Source organism: Cimex lectularius, unplaced genomic scaffold (assembly GCF_000648675.2).
Source record: "Cimex lectularius strain Harlan isolate CLEC.00 unplaced genomic scaffold, Clec_2.1 scaffold23, whole genome shotgun sequence".
NCBI lineage: Eukaryota > Metazoa > Arthropoda > Insecta > Hemiptera > Cimicidae > Cimex > Cimex lectularius.
The window spans coordinates 2,352,082-2,373,148 of record NW_019392690.1 but is presented as its reverse complement, the minus strand read 5'-3'; the positions used below and the strand labels follow the sequence as shown (position 1 = coordinate 2,373,148).

The window sequence follows — 21,067 nt, the reverse complement described above, 5'->3', positions numbered from 1 at the left end:
CCCAATAGAATTTTTAAACTATCTTTATGAAAAGAGAACGACAGTGATCACGCGTTGTAGATTAGTTGGGATATCAGGGGAACTTTTAGGCAATCTAACAAGTCAATTAAATGCAACATTAATTACTTAATACATTACATTCATTAATAAGAACATTTGTACATGGGTACGGCCTTTATTATTTTCATACTTACAATTATTATAAATTAAAAAAATAGATAATGCGAGAAACAAATGAATAAATAATTTCATATAAATAATTGCCTATAAATAAAATAAATAAGACAATAAATAATTGTCTTATAACAATTCAGATATAACCCAGCCATTGATATGCCATTAGATGCCATTGATAAAAGTGGTTTTAAAAATATTCTTCACCATCATCACCTTAGAGGATAAGGATAAGGATAAAGAGGCGGCCACAAGGCCTTCTGCACCTCGACATAGAATAGAGTAGATCTATTTTGATCCCCTGTTTTTTTATAATTCACTGGCAAGTTTCAGGTTGTTAATCAACCTCCTTAGCCTTGCTAGCGGCTCCTTAGTTAGGATCTTGCTGCAGGTTTTTCCTGTTCTAGTTGCAAGATCCTGCACCTACATAGACCTTCACAGGAACATAAAATGTGTTCTGCGGTCTCCTCTTTCTGGCAGTATCTGTAGTGTTTCTCTTCAGTTTGTGCTTCTATTTGGTGCATGTGTGGCAGTGCTCTGTCAGGAGTCCAGCCAGAATTGTGTGGTTGCTGTTGCCTTCTAGTAATTCCTTTGTAAGTTTTTCGGATGGCCGTCTATGAATCTCTTCGCATGCCTCATGCCTATGGTATTGTTCCACCAGGGTTTGGAATCGTATCCGTAGTAATCGTATGGAATCGTAGTATCTGTTTTAAGATGTATCCTGTTTTACCATCACCACCTTATAAAATAACTCATTATTAAAACCCAACATTCAGACAAACAAATTATAGTAAACCATTCGAGCCTAGTAACCTTTTAGACTCCAGTTTCCTAATCCAAAATGGAATTCCGAAAATAAGGTTACGATGAGAACTGGTTCATAAAGACCAAATTGTAAAAGTTTTCATTTCCCCTATCTCACGGGTCCAACCTGTGGGTGCCTCCGGCTCACGGTAAAAAGGAAAATTTAGATATTTCGTACTGGGAGAAGAGGGCAGTCTGTTTACATACGTGAGGAGTATGACTGCAATTTGAGTGATGTCCCATTTTGTAAAGGGCCCATCGCAGGACTGGGCATAAGTTCGCTGTGGGAGGATTCCTGCAATAGGATAAAAGAAGAGTTCAATTTCTTGCAGCCCAATACCACAACCTTAAATTGGAGATCGAGAAACATGCACAAGAAAACAACGGAAATACAGAAGAATTACGTAATATACTACAAGATGTCCTACGGGTTCATCGTGGAGGTGCACAAACTGAAATTGTGACAAGGTTGAATGCCATCATCGCCAAAATATTGCACAAACCGGTGGCAGATATCACAAGAGCAGCAAGTCGCAATCGAAAGGGTGAAGCAAGTGACATTGGCCGAGCTGAATGCTACGAGGGTTGGACCCGTGACACCTTATGAAATCATGAATCATTTAGAAAACCAGCAGAAGAATCGGCCATTCGCCCTAAAGCACCAGCGCCCCAATCATTACCGAAACTTCATGTGCAAGCTGAGTACAGCTTAAATCTTGGGAGCGGAGTGTTAAGAATTGAAGGAACTGCCTCCAGCTGACTAGACATTAGCGGCCTTTATAACCCCGTGTTTTTCGTCACCCTATCTCTTCAGCCTCCTCAGTCTCCGGCCTCGGACGCTAGTCATTTGTCCAGCGAGCCGCAACTTTATAATCATCACTTGTACCTTTCAAACAAAAAGTAAATAAGATCTTTTTTTGAAGGTCTGTGTTATGAACTTATAAATTTAGACGGCAGTGTCAGGAGTCCAACCAGAATCCTGGTTCTGTTGCGGTTAACTTATATATATTCCTTTGTCTTGTGGATGGCCCTTCTATGAATCTCTTCATGTGCCTCATGACTGAAGTGTCCTTCTACCAGGTTTTGGACTAATTGAAGATTTTTGGATGTATCCTGTTTCGTAGGTACTTATAGGCACATATTTCTCGTAGATCTTACAGCTTCATTTTATCTCCGCGTGTTATACTTAAAAGAGATAGTTCCCTAGCCAATAGGTATACGTGAGGAAGTCTGCATTGACCAGTTCGTAACCTAGCTTTGCTTCTTCTTTTCTTGACTTTTGGATGGAGGTTTTCCATGATTTAAAACTTTCGATTTTTCTTAGTCCATTTTCTGTTGTATTGAACCATTAGGTGAAATACTCGGCGTTCCATTCAGAAACACATCCGTCAAATACTCAACGTTACCCATTGCCAGATCCTGGTTAGCAATGCACTGTTTACCATTACTTGAGTTGACCATTACCATAAATTTAACGAGACAGCTTGTCTGTTATTTACTTTATATCTCCATGCCGAACTTCTCTTACTGGTCCTTCTATGGCACTCATTTTGCATTGCAATTTTCAATAAGTGCACAAAGTTATGTTATTCAGAAGATAGACAACCGATAAACAAAGTATATTATTGTGGATCACGGTCTATGCTTTAATTATTTTTATGTATCATAGATTAAATTTAGGCTGAATAAAGGACGGTTAAGGTTTAGGCGTTGACACGGCGCTCATCACTATAACGAAAAGGTCCTGTGTACGAATCCAGCGGCCCTACATTCGAACCCGACATACTTACAAATGGGCTTTTTTTTCAAAAACACCCACAAAAGCACCCTGAGGGTTGATATGACCTCTGCTATGGTGAACCCCTGGGGGGGGGGGTTATTGCCACCAAAAGCAGAACTGTTCATAGCTCATCTGTTTATCTATAGTTAACTGTATGAACAATAAACAAGCAATACAGTAAACGTGGAAAATAATATTGACACTTTAGTTCACATTGTCTAAGAGCTTTTTTTATATGTGATTTTGACTTGTAGTACGGTTTTTGGAGTACAACTAGAGAAGATGCAATGTGTTTAAAACGAACGATTTGTACGGTAATTATTGAAATTTCCATTCTTCGTACATCCAGAACAAAAGAAAAATAAACAACTCGAGATCGTTTTCCCCGCCTAGGACGAGTTTATTCTAATGGCACATAGGAATGTGTTAGAAAGATAGAATAAACGGATTTCTGACCTATAAAATATATATCGTGTGAAGTTTGTGTGGGCTCCTAATTGTTAAACGTTTATAACGGTCCACTATTATTCTCATGACGAACACGAGAGTCATCGGGAGTTTGAAAAATAAAGAAGTCACCCAGTTCTTCATGCCCTCCGTGGTATAGAAATTTCACGCTTCGGGTACAAAATGGAAGCCCAGAACGTGACTGAGTTTCTTCGACATGCGATTAAAAAAAAATATATAATAAAATCAGACACAATATTACAAATTTTAAAGGCTCTTTAAAGATTTTGAAATACATAGAAAAAAATATCGCCCTAAAAACTATGACCAATTAAACAAGGTGGAACGAAAAATTTAAACTTTTCCCGCCTTTGTTTTTGATTGGGGATCTAAGTCGACCCCACTTTTGTCTTCTTCTAGAAAAATCTTTCCTCCCTCTAATTTCGCGTCCCCCGCTTTTCAATCTTTTTATGTATTTTTTTTTTATTGGCCCATCTCACTTCTTAAATAGAGACTATGAAGTGACCACGTTGTTTCATCTGTTCACCTTTCATTGAAAGCTGTAAGACTTTTGTGTAAGCTGTTGTATCATCTGTGTGAGTCAATTTTACTTTGTATTTTCTTACTTGTAACTTAATTTATATTTGACATCGTGTTTCATCGTTCGTTTTGGTCTCGTCATTTGGCCAATTTTGGATGTTTGACCAGTGGTCAGGTCTAAGTCGACACCAATTTTGTTTTCTTCTAGAAAATATTTCCTTCACCTATTATCGCGTCCCCAGCTTTTCAATATTTTTTATATAGTTTTGTATTACACCGTCTCAATTCTTGAGTAGATACTATTTGAAGTGACCACGTTGTTTCATCTATTCACCTTTCATTGAAAGCTGTAAGTCTTTTGTGTAAGCTGTTGTAACGTCTGCGTGAGTCAATATTACTTTGTATTTTCTTACTTGTAACCTAATTTGTATTTGACATCGTGTTTCATCATTTGGTCACTTTTGGAGGTTTGATCAGTGGTTAGGTCTAAGTCGACACCAATTTTGTTTTCTTCTAGAAGATCTTTCCTTCACCTATTATCGCGTCCCCAGCTTATCAATAATGTTTTTGTTTTTTTTTATTGGGGTGTCTCACTTTTTGCGTACAAACTATTTGAAGTGACCTGTTTCATCTATTCACCTTTCATTGAAAGCTGTAAACTTTTGTGTAAGCTGTTATAACTGTGTGAGTCAATTTTAGTTTGCATTTTCTTACTTGTAACTTATTTTATATTTGTCATCGTGTTTCATCGTTTGCTTTGGTCTCGTCATTTGGCCAATTTTGGATGTTTGACCAGTGGTCAGGTCTTTTGACTGTTTAGATTTTCCTTCACGGATTACCGCTAAATATGACTAACATGCTGAAAGGTCTGGTAATAAGCAGTCGATCGGGGATGATGACATTTCAAACGGCTCGTACACCACCCCATACAATTTTGCAATTTAATTTTGACGATTTAATCGGCAGCCTTTTGTAACACGCTATTTCAATAAAAAAAACTTGCCATTGGCCCATTCAGTTCAACATAAAAGATGCTATTACAGTCCAGGTGGAGCGTATCGTCGTACAATGTCTCCATTTTTCTATTGTCACGCCAGTCAAACCCGGACCTTTTTGCGTCTCTCGGCAATAAGCAATCGGATTTCATCAATTTTCTGATAAAAATGAATAATCGTTATGGTTCATTTTTGAGAAAGGCGTAATAAAAAAAGTGCTACTGTGACTAACAATCTGAAATAAGGGGCGAACTATGCCGTGAGATAACGATATTTTCATTTTACTTTGTTTAGCTTAATCATAAAATGAAAATTCCTGGAAAACAAAGCAAGAGATCTGATAGATTTTACGTAAACACCACAATCACTACCTGATTTGTTTAATTACATTATTATTATTTTTTATTTATCAGTTCAATGACTAATAGCATGATTGGGGAGGTGAGTCCGGTTTGAGAGTTAGTCGGCGGTCTTTGAAACTATAGAAGCTTGGTTTTTGTTTACTTACTTTTATTTTTATTTTCTTAGGCAGGGCGTTTCATTTCAAAGTCCATAAGGGTCGAATGTAAATCTGACACCACTTCGACCAAAAAGTGACGACAATAAGAGGTGATTCAGGCATGTCCAAACCACTGCAGGTCGTTACTCGCAGACCTCCCGACCAAACCGCAAAGATAAAGATTGAGCCACTGATCGAAAAACGTTGTATAAAAAAATTAAAATAACATTTGTTATGATTTTAAGAAGTTAAAGTAAAAGGACATGTTATGTAGTCTTGAGCTATGATTATCATCATCAACATTTTTGTGTAAAAATTTTCTATAGATTAAAACGTGCGGACGGTATTGTAAGCGTTAATCAAATTATTTAACTAATCCATTATCCGTTACATGCCCGAGAAAATTGGTAATTTGAACTTTTACCCCGAACACTTTCATGATGAGATTTATTAATCTCGCCGGATCTTAACTCGGAGCGCACGCCTTTTACAAGTCAGAATGAATTAGTAGGGGGTGAAGTCTTTTTATTTCTCCATTAAGTGAATAAACCTATAAATTTCCCCAGGCCGGCCGTGTATGCACGCCCTCCGACTATTATTAACCCGACGGTGTATCAGATATAAAGGTTCAAAAAATCCTCTGATCAACTTAATAGGATACGAGAAATTATTGTTTAATGCCAGTTCCTCTTCGATTCGGCGTTTCAAACCGATAAATCCTAGCTGTTAGGCTCGTCAATCGGCATCGAATGCCCCTGGGGATGGTCGTGTATCATTAAAACTACTGTTTTCTTCTCTCGTACCTTTCACGAGGCTATAAATTCCAGTGTCATCTTTATCGCCCATCTAAAAGTGATAAAATATAGTCATTATTCAATTTTCTCGAAGCATTTCTTAGATACAAAAGGTACACACTGTTTAATTCAATCTCGTGAAACTGACGACATGCACTTTATATCTATGGCGCTTGATCTTGAGATCCGTGTATGCACGCTAGGTCGTTTTAATGAATCGTAAACCAACAGCGAATGAATAAAATTTTACAAAATTCGTACCTTCTAGGTACTCCGACTTCAGTCATTTTTGTCTAGCCATCCTCGTTGTTTTGGTCTGCTTATCGACTCGCAATCGATTATGTCTAGTAATGGTTTGTGTATTATTTTTGGTATCCATGCATAAGTTTTTCATTGGTTAAACCCACCGTTAAAAAAAGCGAAACCCTCCTGACAGGCCAAAATAGTGAGGATGGGCAGAGCAGGATTGTCAATAAAGGCTCAAATTAGACGTACTTCGCCCCGCAGTCCTCAAAAGGAAGTCCCACAACATCCATCTAATTCTCTCATTATATATAATGATAAGGATAATTTGAACTCACCTAGAACTGTTGTATAGTTTACTAACAAAACTTCTGGAGTAAATGAGTTTTACTTAGTTGTTTGTGCTCTTCATTGTAGGATTGGCTAGCGCGTTGTTAATAGGGCGAAATCAGTCATAAAACCGGCGAAGACTGTGAAACAGAGTTTTTCCCTGGTCATGTTTTCTGTATGACTAAATAGATGATTTGAGGATGAAGATACTAGAAAAAAGGGGTTTGATATTTCCCACGCACTGTAGTCTTTGGGCTTATTTTACTTTTTCTAGTACCTTAGTTGAGTTCAGTTTGCTCGATTCTTCTTTTAAGAAGTAGGTCATTGACTGCCATTGGTGCAACACTTTTTCCCGGTTCCCCTTGTTTCATAGGTTATGTCGCCTTTGCATTCGAAGATAATATGAGCGGCAGTTTCTTCCTCCTCGTTACATGGCCTACAAATAGGGTCATTGTTGAATACGTAAGTTGTGTTACGTGTTTTCGTAGATACCAGTGATCGGCATATAGCTCTAACACTCCCACGATCTTTACCCTGTCTGACGGTAGTAATGCATTTGCCAGTTTGGCTGTTGGATCTATGCTTTGGATTACTATCAGGCATATTTAGAATTCGTTCATTTTAGCTTTTGGTTTGTGTGTACCCAACTGCGATGCATGAAACTTTGTTCGATCTTACTATCCAGTTACATGTTCTGAGCAGTTCGCCTTATAGATACTCTTCTGGCAAGTACTTGTCTACTACCTAAAATTATTTTGGCCCCTGGCACCCATATGTTTTCACGGAAGTTTTGGATGACTTCACTGATTATTGTGGGTGTTACTTTTTTATGTACTAATACTTTAGGGACTGTCTGCTCTTATAAGGATTAATTCTGGAAAGAACTTATTTTTTCGAACCTTTACCTTACAGTGATGAGCGCCACGTCAAAGCCTAACTTGTTTTCTATTAAAACCTTGTTACAAAAGCTGTTTCCTGGGTCATGTAGTCCCCATTTCCAAGAATGAGTGTCTATTTTTCTTTGTTATTGTTGTATGTTCGAAATATTTCCCATCAATGTATATGTTCCCTGAGTTTGTATGAGCTTGTCCTTATTTCCATTGGAAGGAGGTTTAATATTGCTTCCATAGCTGATGGGGGTTTTTGTCATTGTCCTTTTGATGCACCGATTTTCACATTTCCTCTCGCTGCCTAAGGTTTGTGAAGCTAGTTCATGTTTAATCTGAATTCTGGGCAGCTAGTTAGTCTTGCAGATCCTCTTGGCCAGTTTTTCATTATTGAACGGTTGCTTCGATTTCGAAGATGATGCGGATGGCAATTTCTTTCTCCTCCACATCGCATAATCTAAAAATGGTGCACCACCATTGATATGCCTCCGTTGTGTAGGTAGTTATTCAGATATCGTGAGATGCGGTCGGGTGTGATGTAGGTTTCAGAAAAACATTTTCTTTATCGTGCCAACGTTTCGATCTTTTATTGAGATCATCTTCAGGGCTCAAAGTGGGCACTCTCAACACGACACGCAAGGATGGCACAATTACACAGAAGACAAACACTTTGAGCCCTGAAGATGATCTCAATAAAAGTTCGAAACGTTGGCACGATAAAGAAAATGTTTTTCTGAAACCGCATCTCACGATATCTGAATAACTATCGATTAACGGTCACTAATCTTTACACGTTATGTAGGTATTTTCTCAAATACCAGTCACCCGAGACAGGGTACATAACCCATTCCTAATTGTAACAATGTGTTTACCAATTTGGATGAGGGACCCTTAATGGGTTTACTGTATCTGCTCTAGATTTCGTCCATTTCTCCTTTTGTTGTGGACCCATTCCGAGTCATCTCTGATCTCGTTATCCAGGCTATAGCTTCTGGGCATATGCTCATAGTTGCTTTATAGTCGTCCTTACAGATACTGTACGATCTAGTCAGTTTGTGCCCTTGTTTATTAAACAAAATTCCTTCGTCACTGACATCCAAATGTTAGGCTGTTATGTATTTTGTATGTGACATTTTGAAGTGCTTTTTAATAATGCTTTAAGGATATCCGCCTCGGATGAATGCCTCCGTTGTCTCATAATGACCCAAGAATCAAAATGTGAGGGGAAAAATAAATACACGAGATTGGAGAGTTTTATGACTAATTTCGCTTTACCAGCCTGATTAAATGTTAATCTAAATTTACTGAAGTATGTAAATAGCTCGGTGTGAAATTATTCTAATCTGTGATTTCAATCTATGAATTGATAATTACCTATTGTTCGGGATAAAAATGGAACTGCTTGTTCATAAGAGAAAAGCCTTGTTATCTGCTTATTCCATTTCATTGCCTATTAAGATCATAAAACTCATGACAATCGAACTAAATTGAATGCGGTTGTGATTGATAATCTGATTGAGTGAACGCTTCAATCACAAACTCTTCAATCGTTCTCCGAAATTTTAAATTAATAGGAAATTTGTAAGAGAGTATGTGAGACAAATGCCTCACCACGATCCTGTGAGAGGTGAGCTGTGAACGCATCCCGTCGTTTATGGGATCCCCGGAAATCGTCCCTCCGCCCCCGGCTCCCAATAATTACTTGTAATGGCTATTCTTAATGTTATTTCTATAATGGCTGCCCCCGCTCCTCGTAGTTTAACCCAAATTTACGACCCGAAATTATACGGGAACGTACCGAGAGCGCCCACCGTGCTGGATTGTGTTTATTTTGGTAATTACACTCGAGCCGCTTCTCATTTGGTATGCATCCGTCGACTGGGAGGACGTTTACGATTTACTTACCGCGTCCCAGCCGCCTAAGATCCCATCACCATTAGCCCTGTATTGATATCGCCTTTTAATACGGCCCAGTACAATTTTCCAATTTTTCCCCCTACTTACCCACCATCTGACAATTACCTTCCGTTAGGTCCATTTCATACAAATTCCATTTCACTAGGTTCACCCCCTTGTTCTTTTTAAATTCGAATCGTGAGAAATTTGGGGGCAATTTTTATAAGAGCTTATTGATTGACGTTAATTTGTCTTTATCAATCTTGGCGGCACACCTACTTTCCTGCCCAAATAAACACTGACGTAAAAGTAAAACTACTCTGGATAAGATTTTCACTACAAATGTAAACATGCCATGGTACATCACTGAAAGATTGTTTTGATGTACTCTCAAATCTAAACCTAGAAGTGTTAATTTAACCAAATTTATACAATCAACCTACTATTGAATTTTTAAGCCGTTTCTATCTCTATCACACTAATCCAAGAGGACCATCAGTTCCTAGGCCGTTGAAAATGGACACTCCTTAATATCTATAAGTCCGAGATGTGTTTGGATCTCGATCCTTATCTCATATTATTCCGTTCTGCATTAACTACCGACAAATCTCCTTTTACCCGTCTGTCAAAAACTTAGGGATAATCCTTGATCAAACCCTATCCTGGAAGACATTTCCCAAATCTACCCTCTGCTCCATCCTCCGCCAATTCCGGAATGCAAAACAGCTCTTCCCAATCAACACCCGCAAACCCTTGTCTCCTCCCTTGTGCTTCCCCATTTCGTTTATAGCTATAACGGTTTCACCATGAGTTAGCAGACTCAAGAAAATCATGGACTACTTTGTTGGGTTTATATTTAGCTCCCTAATGAGAACTTATGTGTCTAATGGTGGTTTGAAATAGCTGTACCTCTCCTATCGCAGGCTATTCCTTGGGTCGTTCCTCTATCAAATAATTTCGTTCCATTCTCCTTCGTATATTTTATAGTTATGTTGACATTTAAACATCTGTACAAACTCGCCTCACTCGTTCTAGCCCTTCTACATATCCATCCAATTTTAGTCACTCCTTCTTTATTCGTTGATAATCTCTAGAATACCCTACCTCACTCCATCCGCCGTGCCTTTTCCACCTTTAAGTCCCATGTTTCTGATTAATTCCTGCCCCTCGAATTTAATACCGGGGATGATTAATTTTCTGTTGTTTCGGTATGTTTGATTTATTTTAATTTTTCCAACTCTTATTTAATTTAGCTCGTTTCATTTATTTATGCTACTACATTTAAATTTTTATTTATGCCAATTTTTTCACCTTTTTGGTATTGAAGGGAGCCTAAAATCTCAGAATAAAATTTATTTTCTTCTCCTTCTTCTATACCACAGAAAAAAAAATTATATATAATGTTCTGTTTTGTAACCTTTTCTAGTTCTTTTTTCATGTACAGTACTTTTTAAGTTCTCGATAATATCAATTTATCGTATAACTGGTTAATACAAAGAAGAATTTTTTTAAAATTACATTTATTTGATATTTACAACTACAAATATTGTATTAAATAAATATGTTCATATATGTTTAATTTGTCATTTGAGTCTCTTGTAGGAAATTTAATTTAAGATTGAACGTTGGGAATTGGTATCCTTGTAAATTAAAAGTTTGTTTTCAATGTCTAATTTTGATCGTGAGTCAAGTAGTCATTCTAATAATTTTTAACGTCGGTTTGTTTCTTGTCTTTTCAGCCTTGTGTGGGAATTCCAAGTCAATCGTTTATCCATGAAAAGTCCAAGTTCAGTGATAGGTAATGGGATTCCATTTATACTCACTGCAAGACAAATATTTTTACGTAAGGTAAAATTTATCTTTACGCTTTTCGTTAGGTTTATCTTCATTTTCCACTTTGTGAACATACTGTTCATTCATGCAGGTGTTGTTGTAAGCGTTGAGTGTTAATTGAAGGGTCCGAATTAATTGTAAGAATCGCTGTATCATCAACGAATGTACGCGTTGAGATATTAGCATGTGTAGGAATATCTGCAGTGTATATTGAAAATAGAAATGGGCCAAGTATGCTTCCCTGAGGAACAGCCGCCCTAATGTGTATAAAAGGTGTAAATAGTCAGTTCCATGACCGACTCTGCAAAATCGGTCCGACAGAAAAGATCTCAGTATGAGATAGTACGTATGAGGGAGGATGTTCACCAGTTTCCAGAGCAAGCCCGAGTGCAGGTTTACCTGCTCTAAATCAAGAAAGACACCCAAGTAATGCTGTTTTTGTTCGAGGGAAGAGGCTATGTTGTCAGCAACACGATGCAATTGTTAAATTGTCATGTGAAACGTGCGGAATCCAAAATGATGATCTGGAATAATATTAGAATTTTTAATTATTGGCAATAATCGTCGGAGAAGTAGTTTTTCTGGAATTTTGGCAAGGATAGAAAGGGTCGATAGGAAATTGGAAGATCATGTTTTATAAGGTGAGAAGAAAACAACAACAATCCGTTACTGAAGACTGGTTAAAGGTCTGTAACTTTTATCTATGGAAATGAATTCATAGAAACCTTGGGGCATATACCACTGCCATTCAGGCGGGGACTGTAGTTGAACATGATGCCAGAGAGATCAATAGGCCGGGTTTTACCAACAAAAAAGCCAAAAATAGTAGTAAAGTACAAAGCCAAGGATTGCATCAAGTCTCTGTCAGACAATAGGAAGAACAACAAATAGTCTTGTTTTGTTACCAGGGCGCACATGATAAAGGGGAACGAAGAGACCGATAAATTGGCCAGAATTCGATGACCTAAGAAACATCAGAGGAATAGATTAAAATAAGTCCTACATAAGAGGTATCCGAGGGGAGGCTTAAGAAAAGGTTCATGAAAATACAATCCCAGAAGCCAACTAATCTAACAGGTAAAACAACTAAGCCTGGAAAGTGAAAAAAAACATGGACCTGCTCAAACGAAACAAATCAGTTACTCAAATTACAAACCAGCCCGTAATAATTCATTTCCAAAATAACTGAAAGCCTGCAGATGACGCTACTGATTAGTGACTCGTTACTGAACAGTACCAGGCCATTTTCGTGCCGTTACACGATAAATTGAAATTAACGAAATCTTAAAAAATACTGCACATTAAAAAAATAATAAAGGCTAGAAAAGCTTAAAAACAGATAATAAAATATATATATTTTTCTCTGATATAGAAGAAGAGGAAGAAGAAAATCAATTTTATTCTGAGACTTTGGGCTCCCCTCTGTAGCAGAAAAGTGCAAAATTTGGCATAAATAAATATTTTGTAGTAGCATAAAAATAAATGAAACATACTAAATTAAATCAGAGGGGGAAAAAATTAAAAGAAATTAATCTTTTCTCCGGTGTTAGATGTTTAACAAATTCCATTTCTTTAATATAGTTGGTAAGGATGAGGGATGTTATTAAACTTTGTAATACTACGAAATCAGACGTAGGGTCTTACTTGTAAGCGGATGATAGGACCCTGAACTAACGGAGCACGACACATAAAAAGACGAAAGGTGCCGGAGAAGCGCTAGAAAGAGACACGCATCACCGGCCCATTGTCCACATCCGCCCTTCACGGGGTTTCAACAGAATACGTGATGCTGTAGAACCGTAAAGAGCCCGGGGCGAAAAGAAAAAACCGCAATTGCAGGCCAATATGTGAAACGAGTACCGTTTATGTTGTATAAGCGAATAATTTACTGACCGAGCTATGGAGAGAAAAAATTCTAAATACCGTCTACAACACTTAATCATCCTTTGTCCCAGGGTTATGTAGACGTGTTGCCGGTAAACGAAAACAGGCGCCGACCGCGCGTTACGTCGGACCTGTTTTGTGCTTGGTGATCAACGCTGACCGCGCCGAGTCACTGAGCTTTCCCTCAAAAGCCACGCCACAATGATGAAAAAATACGCGATCTGAGCGTATATCGAATGCAATTGATGACAGTGGTAACATATTTCAGAATTAGCGTTCGATGAACCAGGGCGATTAAGGCAAATATGTACATGCAAACCACTGACAAATAAAGAACATAGAAATTAACTTTATCGAATTTTTCCTACATCACTCCACGTAAGTCCTAAAGTATCTCAATGCTCATACATTCCTCGACGACAGAACCTTACATCAACTAATGTTGACAAATTTCCAGACATTCTTGGGGCCTTTGTGTATAGAGCCAATGTCGGCTTTAACCTGAATTTCTTTCTTGCAGTTTGCTGTATCTTGTATTTTAGTTTGTAATTTGGGGATCATGCTGACAAAAGACATCCCGGAAACCTTGATTCCCTGAAGTTCCTCCTAATGCCTTAACTTTTTCTGCAAGTAAGTTATTGGAGCTTGTTAGTATCTGAATTGTGGCCAACATCTTCCTCAATGAACATATGTAGTGGTGGTAGTTTCCTGGCAATATCTGCACGGTCTATGCTGTTCGAAGGACGAGTAATAGTATAAACGAACTGGTTTGTGACTGGAACGCATACCAGTTAGTAACTCACTAGTGACGCGGAACTACACACGAAGGACTAAAAAAAAACATAAATCGCTAGTTTCGTCAGCAAAATCATGGAAGGAACACCATCCTTGATCGTTTACAATATTCCAGTGATGATTAAAACGATGAAGCTGCCATATTACGGCACTACCATCGCCATAGAAGAAAAAGAGGAAGAAAATTTTGCGTTCATCCTTTTAAGTGTCGTCTTTTTTCGAGTATCCAGGAAGCATTAAGTTGCTCTAAACAGGATTTTTCGACTTCTTTCACAAATAATATGTTCTCCTGTGATCATCCATCTTGAAAATCACCCGAAACTGAGATATTTCAAGTACTAGTTACTCGGCACCACCTGATACTGTTCAGTAACAGTCAATCATCAGTAGCGCCATCTGCAGGGTTTCAGTTTATCAGCTACTTTGGAAATGACTTATTACGGGCTAGTTTCTAACTTAAGTCACTAATTAGTTTCTTTTGAGTAGGACCATGTGTAAACTGCTTATGTGACAATTGCCTCCGGAGTCTGCAGCGATAAGTCAGCAGTCAGTCATTCTAATCCTTACACTTTCTAGACTAAGTTGTTCTGCCTTATGGATTAGTTGGTTTCTAGGATAGTATTTTAATGGATCTTTTCTTAAGCCTCTACTCATTATATAGAACTTCTTTTTAATCTATTCCTCTGAAGTTTTTTAGGTCATCGAATTCTGGCCAATTTATCGGTTTTTTCGTTCCCCTTTATCCTGTGTGCCCTGGTACACAACTAGACTATTGGTTGTTCTTCCTATTGCCTGACAGAGCCTTGATGCATCCTTGGCTTTGGACTTTACTACTATTTTTGTCTTTTTTGTTGGTAAAACCCGGCCTATTGATCTCTCTGGCACCGTGTTCAATTACAGTCCCCGCCTGAATGACAGTGGTATATTGCCCAAGGTTTCTATGAATTCTATTCCTTTATTTCCATAGATAAAAGTTCCAGACCTTTAACCAGTCTTGGGACCATTTGTGTATAGGGTCAATGTTGACTTTAACCTGGATTTCTTTCTTGCAGTTTGCTGTATCGTGTATTTTAATTTGTAATTTCGGGATCATGACTACAGGCATCCCGGAAACCTTGATTCCCTGAAGTTCCCCCTAATGTCTTCCTTAACGTTTTATGCAAGCAACGTCTTCCTGAATGAAGATATGTAATGGGGATAGATTCAGGTCTTCCAGGGCAGTAGTCCAGATGGTTTTAATTCATTCGAATTTTATCTTACGTACATGATGATGTAAATTGTCCCTCAACAATTGAAATCGACTCGCCGTTATCCGATAATGAAATTTTGAAGATGAATTCCACTTGAGAAGGAAAAAATGGTGGGAAACAAATTAACAGATTTGAATCTAATGTCGAACCAAGTTCATTGACTGATATTACTATACTTTACTTTCGAATATAAAAAACGTAACGAGTTATAAACAGGACGGCAAAATACTAATGTACCGCTTGATTTTTTTCAAAAATGACTCAAACTGTAAATAAAATTTAAACAAGTTAAAACAGCTTTCCTTTCAAACATTGAAATAATTACATTTTAATCAAATACCAGGATTATGAATCGGCTTTTGAATTGTACAAATTGCATACGAAAACGATTGATAATGTGAATCACCAAAATTGGACAGGGGTATTTCACAGTACCCTTCATCCATCTTCTGATTTGCAGTTTCATCAGCTGTGTTTAAAATCTGGCCGTTTTTATAAATATTTAACTTATATTATTTAATGCTTGATATTATGATGAGGGCAGGTAGGAATGACCGGCAATCCAGGGATTGCTCTGATACTTTTTTGGGCTTGAATCGTTAGGGCGGGGAACTTTGTAAAGCATATTTATGCGTGGATTTCCGATGTCGGTAAAGATAAATAAAAGTTATTAGCCCATACGTTTCTGGGGTATTTTTTTTGTCCGGGTTCGAAATGGCTCCGGCAGCGAAGCTGAGATATGTTATGGATTTCGACTCCCTTCTGAGAACGGGTATAAATACCTGGCGACAGCGTGTTAAGACCCCGTAGGTCGTGTCGGTGGAGGATGACGTGAGAAGAGGATGTTTCAATTTCAAGGGGATTGTTTATCGGTGGAATGGCCGAACAGAGGTCGAGATCGTTTTTTATGGACGGGTCTGTGGCGAAGGACGATAAAAGTCGTAAGGCATAAGCTGACCGGATATGATTAGAATGATCATGACGGTGTTTACAGCTGTTATTCCATTTGTTCTGATAATTCTTATAAACAAAAAACGATCGACTAATTTTTATGGGTTCTAGATTATTATAGAAATGTCCATGTTTTTTTCATATTTTTAGCATTAGCGATGTTTAACCTTAAGCGATACTCCGTGTTAAATAGCTAGTAATAATTCCATCCGTATGGTAATTATTATTTTTATCGGCCATCAATAGTACAATTGTAAATTAAAGATCAAACGCTGGATATAATATACGCGTTTACGACATGCATGATTTTCAGTATAGTTTTGCATAGGCATATGGTGAACCCCTGGGAGATGGTGTTGGCGGTACTTTTCTTGATAATCGGGTGGAGGTTATATGCATTTTTGTTATACAACGGTTGTTTGATCTCGCTCAAAGTTTTCAAATATATCGATGCTTATCTCATTTCGATTTCGTTCACAGTATATTTTTGCTGACATTATGTTGGTAAATTTAGGTTAGATATGGAGTATATTGGCTGAACTGTGTAGGGTAACCGGAGGACGTTAAATTTATTCTGGATGGAATGGAATGGTCACTGATGTAGCTCAAAGTTTACAGTAACTGTCGCATTGACATTATTATAGAATTTCAGGGAATCAAGGTTTCCGGGATGTCTGTAGTCATGATCCCAAAATTACAAATGAAAATACACAATACAGCAAATTGCAAGAAAGGAATCCCAGTTAAAGTCGATATTGGCCCTATACACAAATGGCCCCAAGACTGGTTAAAGGTCTGGAACTTTTATCTATGGAAATAAACAAGGAATAGACTTATAGAAACCTTGAGCAATATACCACTGTCACTCAGGCGAGGACTGTAATTGAACACGATGCCCGAGGGGGGTATTACCAACAAAAAAGACAAAGATTGTAGTAAAGTCCAAAGCCAAGGATTGCATCAAGGCTCTGTCAGACAATAGGAAGGAAAAAAATAATCTTGTTTTGGTACCAGGGCACACATGATAAAGGGGAACGAAGAGACCGATAAATTGGCCAGAATTCGATGACCTAAAAAAATCAGAGGAATAGTCTTACATAAGAGGTATCCGAGGAGAGGCTTAAGAAAGGTTCATTAAAATACTATCCCAGAAACCAACTAATCTAACAGGCAAAACAACTAAGCCTAGAAAATGTTAGGATTATAATGACTGACTGCTGACTTCTCGCTGCAGACTCCGGTGGTATTTGTCACTTAAGCCGTTTACACATTTACCTACCCCAAAGAAACTAATTAGAGACTTATGTTAGAAACTAGCCCATAACAAGTCATTTCCAAAGTAGCTGAAAAACTGAAACCCTGCAGATGGCGCTACTGATAGTGACTCGTTACTGAACAGTATCAGGCCATTTTGGTGCCGAGTAACCAGCAATTGATGTAGCTCAGTTTCGGATGATTTTCAAGATGGATGATCTCAGGAGAACACATTATTTGTGAAAGAAGTCGAAAAATCCTGTTTAGTGCAACTTAATGCTTCCTGGATACTCGAAAAATGAGGACACTGAAAAGGCATGGCATGAACGCAAAATTTTCTTCCTCTTTTTCTCTGTAGTGTTGGTAGTGCCGTAATATGGCAGCTTCATCGTTTTAATCATCACTGGAATAGCATTGTAAACGATCAAAGTCAAGGATGATGTTCTTTTCGTGATTTCGCTGAAGAAACTAGCGATTTATGTCTTTGTTGAGTCCTTCGTTTGTAATTCCGCGTCACTGGTGAGTTAGTAACTGGTACGCGTTCCAGTGACAAACCAGTTCCGTTTACATTGCTATTCGGCCTTCGAACAGGGCAGATATTGCCAGGAAGAAGAAAGAAAAGGAACCTCTATTACTGCGAAGGCCTAGGGAGGATGATATTCCTTTTTCTGTGAGAGCAAAAGCCAAGCCGCGAAAGATACTCACGGGAGCCAATAGACATGAAGACGACGTTAATCGGAGATAGAAAACATAAAAATTTTTCCCATGGGTGAGGCATGAAATGTCATTAAAGGACCTTCGCAGAAACTAACGGCAGAACTTTGAAACCTAAGACGTGTTAGAATTAGAACGATAATAGGCTGACTGGACTTTGCAGACACTTTACCAGGGGTATCAGAGCATACAGAGCAGAGGGGCAGCGAATAGGCCGATAAATTAGCCATGTTCGCTGAGGACACCTATATGCCCCGAACCATTTTGTGGCATACCAAACTGCCCAAAACGCGGATCATCAAACAGTGTGTTAAAAATAAGTCTTCCGTTCAATGGATATTTAGCTCAGCTGCAAAAAGTTCATCAAAGCATCACCTCAGAAACTAACGGCAGAACTAGTAAATCTATGAAGTATTAGGACTAGAATCATAGTTAAACTTCTAATTGGAGTCCGGAGATGTATAAACTCGTAACGGCGGAAACATGCCTGTGCAGATATTACCAGGCAAAAGAAGAGACAGCGGAATATGTCCTCTGTTAGTAGGTCACAGCCTGTAGTATGGGTAGCAGTAGCCATAAGAATACACACGGATGGAAGAATACACAAATCTTAATAAAAAAGAAATTATGAAAATAATTTGGCCCCTAAGACAATCACATGATAATCTGTAAATGATAGAATGTTGTTGAACTGTATTACTCTGATTGCTTTGTTGAAAGTTTATGAAAGTTAGTCCCCAAACTTTTTGAATGTCGGAAGTTGGGTCACTTTACGTCATATAATTTGTCTAATGGTTTTTAACTAACAGTAGGTTGTTACACATCAAAAATTTTACTTTTGTCCTTGTTTTTAATTCAACATGAGATATGAAATAGAGTTAAACCGGATTGCTTTCAAAATCCAGACAGTGAATTGAACAAGGAAAAAAGAAGAACCGGCCTCAATCAACGTCCGTTGGTGAAGGAGGTTTTTCGTGGATTCGTGCTACTCTTGCATCTGACTTTCACCTTGGACCCGCAGCACACGAAGGTCGTGCTCTACCCCTTAATGTAGCCGGTGCCTATATTTTAAAAACGGTTCGCCATTTCCCTACCAGTTTAATTATCATTTTGGTAGTGGAAACCCGTGGGCGTTTAGAGTCGGCCTTCATCGACCGACTTTCATATCTGGCGACATATTACGTTTTCTTTTGGAAAACAACATATTGCAGCTGGGTTTAAGATGAAAAGCGAGGAAATTTTCCAATTTTTAGCTGCGAGCATTGCATTCACTCGGTGGGACGGTTAAAATGAGTTACCAAGTCATCCTGTCTATAACCTTCTAACTTCCTTGCGAGATCTAGATATCACAACACCTCCGACTTCTTCTAAAAGCAAACAACTGATCTGATTAAGGCAATTTCTTACTCGAGAACTGCTTGTATCTGTGTGGCCTATTTCACACATATTTCACGTGTCACTTCGAGCCTATTTCGACCCTTATATTATCTGTTATCGAGCAATCGTGCTATTGATGACCAGAAGCATCTTGAGCGACCCAGTCCATAGACGCTGTCATTTTTCTTTTGCCATATTCTTTAATTGAAGTCGATGATGGGCATTGGTGGGCGAATTAAATTATTAATTAATATATTACTAACTAATTAAAGTTAAAATTAAAAATAAAAATTACTAATTCTGACTAATTAGAAATCTCACTAATTAAAGAATATCGTGTTGAACCGGCACAGGGTTACTTACTGGATCTGTCTCCATTCGCGTGTATGTTGATGTATTTGTATGTTTCGTTGGGGTTAATGATTAGGAGACAATTGTTTATTTTTTTAACGTGCTTTTGGTATTTTTGTGTAGGGTCTCCGTTGCTCTTTATGTGATTCTGAATTTGTATAAATTGTAGCGTTTTTGAAACGTAGTCTTTGTCATGATAATTGTAGCGTTGCCTTTGTCTGCTTTTGTGCTAATGAAGTCGTTGTTATTTAGTTTTTTCAAATTTTTCTTCTGATTTAGTTTCTACCGGAGAAAGTTGTGAGATTGCTTTTTCTATTATGGTGGCTGCGATGGGTCTTGTTCGTTCTTATATGCCTGTGGGTAGGAGTCCGATGGCGGTTTCAGTGCCTATTATGGCCCGTGTTATGTTACGTTCCGTGTTTGTGGATTATAACTTAATTAATATTTGGTTTAACAAACAATGCTTGCAACTAACAGTTTAACTCCGACTTATGCTAAATTAAAACAAAAACAGACACATTCGCCGCAACGACTGCCATGAAAATAGCCAAAAAACGGGATAAAAACAGAAATACGCTCCCTATACATAAAAAACAAAAACTCAAAGAATTGTTAGACTTGCACACACTTTATAAAATCTACCCAAGAAAACACGAAATACTAACTCAACAGAAATATACAACTTAAAAAAAAAACTAACAAACCTCAGTAAACACAAACCCATCAATAAAAAATTCAACATCATCGAAAGCAAACAATTACAAAAAGACTAAAACACAACATAAAATGGGCCAACACAGAACGTAACATAACACGAGCCATAAAACTCAGAACAGCCATCGGACAAGACACATCGCAGCTACCATAACAGACAAAACAATATCACATCTTTCTCCAATACAAACTAACTCAGAAGACATACTAATAAAAAGCATAAAGAAAATACTAACTAATGACTTAATTATGGTAAAAGCTGAAATCATGAATCATGGAAAATACTACATTTCCAAAACACTGCAATTTATACAAACCCAAAATCACATAAAGAGTGACAGAAACCCTACACAAAAATACCAAAAACACGTTTTAAAAAAAACTAACCCCTAATCATTAATCCCAAAGAAACATACAAATACATCAACATACAAGCGAATGGAGACAGACCCAGCAAATAACCCTGTGCCAGTTCAACATTATATTCTTTAATTAGTGAGATTTCTCCATGAGTATTGCGGGGTGATGAACGCGTAATTTAGTTGGTACCATTTT

The 21,067-nt window shown here is 37.8% G+C and overlaps 1 protein-coding gene across 2 annotated transcripts in view; it reads left to right on the top strand.

The window, feature by feature from the left end:
- The window catches only part of LOC106660920 (sodium-coupled neutral amino acid transporter 9 homolog), a 111,097-nt gene that overhangs the window by 12,134 nt on the left and 77,896 nt on the right, over positions 1-21,067 (top strand). The window contains exon 1 of one of the 2 annotated variants that reach the window (XM_014384006.2): positions 3,720-3,801. The exons of the other annotated variant lie outside the window; for it this stretch is intronic. The gene's annotated coding sequence lies outside the window, so the exon portion shown is untranslated. Of the gene's footprint in view, positions 1-3,719; positions 3,802-21,067 lie in introns of those variants that run through there. 2 annotated transcript variants of the gene reach the window in all.